Raw genomic sequence first — 4,798 nt, 5'->3', positions numbered from 1 at the left:
GCTGATTCAAGCACCAGTGAAACTCCCACTCTGCCCGGGTCTCCCTCGCAGCCTCCAAGGCCAAGAAGCTTTGTAGCAAGTTAGCTAAAAATCGCCACCTGCAAAACAACAATGTACTTTACTGGTTTTTGATCACTGAACACCCCAGGGTGCCTCCAGCTCCTTTACCCCCAACTCCCACAGTTTGTTTATCTGTGCATCTGTCAACTTCCATCCCTCATTTTTTTTCTTTCGCTCCTCCTGTCAGCTTTTCTCTAAGTCTCCATCTGTCCATGTGTGTTTGTCTGTCTCCGTCTCTAGTTTCCACTCTCTGTGTTTACTGTATCTTCGTGCAAATATCCAGCAAAAACCACAGCTGTCCCTTATTCCCACTCCGTCTCCTCCTGCCTCCCTCATCTTCCCGCTCCCGTCCTTGTTCCTGTTGGTGTGAGTCGACGGTAACAAACAGCCGGCGTCCCCAGGTTTACCAGCGGGTTTGATCTCTGCTGGCGGAGCCGCCGAGCTGCGGCAGATCGATGACAAAGCCTGTCAGGGCAGCTCACTGTTATTCAAGGATAGATTGCATCTGAAAGCCCATGCACCATGTGGTTAATGAATTAAAGAAGTGGCCAGCCAACATTGATCAGATCAGCTGACAACCATCAATATCTCCCTTTTTATGGGGTTTATGGAAGGAAAGAGCAGTTGTTGAGAGACGTAAAGGATGTCTGTTTTATGGCAATGCTGAACAGGCTCAGTTTTTATTTTGTTTCATGGCTTCGCTTTCAGATTGAAGAAAGAGAGAAAATTCAGTTACTTTTTGAGCTTGCAGATTCATTCATGGCCTTAGAAAAACAAGCACAGTAAAAAATGACAACACAAGGTTCAGTATACTGACTCTTCAGTCACATCAAGTGGATTGTCCTCTTGTACTGAAATAAACTGATTTCAGTGGCTCTATACCGAGCTTCTGAAGCTAAATGCATGAAAACAAAGGCTGATGTTTGTTGAGCTGATAGAAACATTGCATTAAATTAACATACTTAAATGATGAAGTCTATACATTACTGACAAAGAAACCCTCTGGGTTGCAGGACAACAATTTAACTAAAAAAAAAAAAAGGAACACTGGTCTAACCAACCAGGCAAGACACAACAAATTTAGTGGTTAAAAGATTCAAATTGTGACATGTTTTCTGTTGATTGATTAATAAAAGTGATTACTGAATGAAAGAAAGTTCCTTTTTTGGGCTTTTAAACATGATCTTAAGAATTTTAACATATACCGGTGTTGTCCTGTCAACTTGGTGGGTTAGGAGTTGATTATATCGGGAGACAAAAAACAAAAAAAAGGGGGAGAGAAGGCTGACACAGGGCCTGGCCCCATTGTCTCCCCTCTGAATAACACAGCCAACACAACAACATTTTCCTGTTCGTTTGTTTTTGTTTTTTGTTTGTTTTTGTTTTGTTTTGTTTTTGTTTTTTCTATACATATTTAATTACAGGCTGCTTTGCCGGCCCTGAAAGCCGAGGCTGACTGGACTCCTGCTCTCCCCCATACGTGACACTGACCAAATGCTGCAACAGCTGGACCCACAACAACGACCTGAGAATGTCAACAGACCTGCAGGAATGTGATCTCATGCAGCCGAGACGGAGAGCACTAAACCTAAGGCCCGTTTCACTACACGGGGGAAAATTCCCAGACTGCGTCAGCTGACAGAGCTGTGACGAGACGCCCGCCAAGCCCGAATGAAAAGTAAGGCCGAGCGAAAGAATGCTGACCTTGATAACTTTGCATTCACACTGTGCAGGACAGTGATGGACCAACACGGATGATCGGGTGGCGAAAAAGGGCGTGACCGAGACAAGAGGAGTAACTGAGGACAGAAGGCACCTCAGAATGGACAAAAACACAGAAGAAGATGCAGGTTTCACCTGCGGTGAACATCGACACTGGAGAAAGGACTGCCCCAATTGGGGTCAGAACCAGGACGGACTGAATTTTGAGCAGCAGCAGCAGCAATGGTCGCAAACAAACTGAAAAAGGAGGGGGGCAGGACCCCAGGGCATGCTTCAGGCCGTGGTTTACCCAGAACACCAGAACAGGAAAGTGATGAACACAAACACCCACACAAACACACACATCTACATGCACTGACTCAGAATGAAGAGAAACACACACACACACACACACACACACACACACACACACACACACACACACACGTCTCCAAACACACAGATTCAGAATGACGTGAAATACACACATGAACACGTGCACTCGTTGAGTGAGTGAGAAATGACACACACACACATATACACACACACACACACACACACATACACACACACACACACACATTGGAATGCTGATTCACTGAGAAGTGATCCACATACACACACACACACACACACACACGCTGATGCAATGAAGAATGCTTTGCTTATGCTGATATGCAAAATGCTGCACACAAACATCCCAATGCATAATTTTTATGAGGAGCCATTGATTACCATTAAATACTTAGAATGTGTTATATGTCACCTAGAAGGCATTTATGTAGATTTTAGGAATAAGCTCTAAAACGGTTTGGTTATGAAAACAATGTCTGTGCGTGATGTCTGTTTATGGCTCAAGGCCTTGACTGAATTCTTTGCTGTGCTTCACACAGCCCTGATGAGGAACAGTGGCACAGAGTGAAAATGATGAATTAATAGTGTAAGTTTAGGTTGGAGTACGGCATTTTCTGTGATTGAGTTTTAATTCAAGGAGGAACAAAAGGTGTTACGGCACCTGAGGTTCTCATTCCCACACAATATTGTCCCGGCAGGAAGCAAAATGTTCCTGTGAATTTCTGGTTGATTGTTTGGTTTTGTTTAGCGCTAGTTTGATGTTATCAGTGAGCTTTGGCTTGTGTTCTTTCTCGTAAGCGAGAGAGGGATAGGTTTATGCTTGGACATGTCTGCAACGGGCCCTAGTTTGTGTTATTTTAGTAGTATTTTGTTGGTTATGTCTGTTTTCGTTTTTGTTACAGTGCACTGGAGAAAAAACATCTGAGAGGTGTGATCCACCGGTGGTGATATGTTGATATTTTGTGAGTTTATGATTTAACAATCAGCTCTTTAAACCAGGCCTGAAAGATTGAGATTTAAAGCGCTATGAAATATTCTTACAAAAACAGTTGCAAAGTGTGCTTCTCCATGATTGTAATTGGCTTGGGAGAAATTCACTTATAGGGAACACTGAGAAGTTCTGAGTCTAAAAGGATTGCACCGAGTCAATCCGGCCCAAAAAACAACAAGGAATTGTTTTCCTTTAAAATGATGACGTCATCTTGCTGGTGATGGATGCTCGAATAGGTTGCGCGTGAGACTCCATTATCAGCAACATCTGGTATGAATGTGTATGGAGGTATGCATGTGAATGGACTGTGATGGACTGACGACTAAAAGCTTTGACTGACTTGATACTGAGACAATGACTGCACCAACTTTAGGATTAGTAAATGCCAATAAACAATTCATAAACAATTCACCCAGCCGACAAGAGAAGGGTGGATGCTTCGCTTTGTTTTGTTTTTTCAGGAGCAGGAGGATAAGAGAGACTGGAGGAGGAGACTCTAGCTTCACATAAGTATGAACTGCAGACTTAACACTGTGGTTGCTGATTTTGAGTTACTGATGTTTGCATTAAGAAAACTGTGCTATATTAGCTGTGTTTTGATTAAGGTATCATGTTATATTATTGGGAATGCCAAATGCTACAGTGGAGATAACTATTGATATCACTCATGACTGGAATATGTTACTATTAACCACAGCAGGCCACTGTAAAAAAGTCAATTAAATTTTATAGAGGAAAATCACCAAAATTTAACAATACCTATGAATGACTGGCCACATTCAGAATAGAGATATGCAATAATAAACATTGGTCCACGTGATTTAGGTTCTCACTTGAAATAGTAAGTTATTAAATGTAGAATATAATCGACAGGGACATTTGATAGGATGTGGTACTGAAAAAGAACAAGAGCAAAGTAAATAAAGAAAATATTGTGTTTAGTTTGGATAAATTCAAATTAAAATGTACCATTACACTCAGAGGATCAATATGAAATAAAACAAAGTACATGACTGATAACTGTTCTGTCCTGAGCGTTTGTTTCTAGAGCACCCACTTGACCACACCAACAGTTTCTCGCCACCGAGGAGGGGTACTTGCAAAAAGAATAAAATAAAAATCTGAGTTTAACAAAACATTTTAAATGTAAATATCAAGCTTACCTTTCTTTTTCCATGAAATGTGCTTGTGGGCACGCCAGCCATTTTGAAAAGGTGGGCAAAACAATTGGCAAGGCCACACCCCCACACGTGTGATATAATTTTAAAGGTACTGTTGCCCTCTCTAAGAAACATCAGGACTTAGAGGAGTGGCAAGTAGAGTATACGAGCTACAAGCAAAAACTAAAATGTGTACTACAGTGTGCAAAAATGAAATACTGGGTCATCAGGGGGACATGAGGGACATTTATAAAACTAAAAGTCCCACTAACCTTAAAGTGCACTTGAAAAGCTCACACAAGAAGGTTAACCTAGCTTACCTAGAAGACCTCATCAGGGGGAGCACACTCCCCCTCCTTGAAGAGCTCACCCACTCAACCCGCATCCCCAGAAAACAGCTAACCCCAGATAAGGCAGCGTGATGTATCCCGAGACAACAGGACTGGGACATCTAAATAAAGGTGTGAAACAATCGCCTTCAAAAGATTATCAATTCACTTGAACCAAAATTAGGACCACACGGTGCGGCAAG

At 42.1% G+C, this 4,798-nt stretch overlaps 1 long non-coding RNA gene across 1 annotated transcript; it reads right to left on the bottom strand.

The window, feature by feature from the left end:
* Positions 1 to 1,171: 1,171 nt before the first annotated feature.
* Positions 1,172 to 3,112, bottom strand: LOC146647862 (uncharacterized). Its single transcript, XR_014908492.1, has 2 exons — positions 2,199 to 3,112; positions 1,172 to 2,127 (listed from the first exon to the last, which is right to left on the bottom strand). It is a non-coding gene; the product is annotated as an uncharacterized LOC146647862 (long non-coding RNA).
* Between the last annotated feature and the right edge of the window lie 1,686 nt (positions 3,113 to 4,798).

The sequence above is a fragment of the Rhamphochromis longiceps genome, linkage group LG18 (assembly GCF_057381845.1).
Source record: "Rhamphochromis longiceps isolate RC_006_pf linkage group LG18, R_longiceps_female_GT1.1, whole genome shotgun sequence".
Classification (NCBI taxonomy): domain Eukaryota; kingdom Metazoa; phylum Chordata; class Actinopteri; order Cichliformes; family Cichlidae; genus Rhamphochromis; species Rhamphochromis longiceps.
The sequence above is the reverse complement of the archived record's forward strand: the minus strand, read 5'-3'. Positions and strand labels throughout refer to the sequence as shown.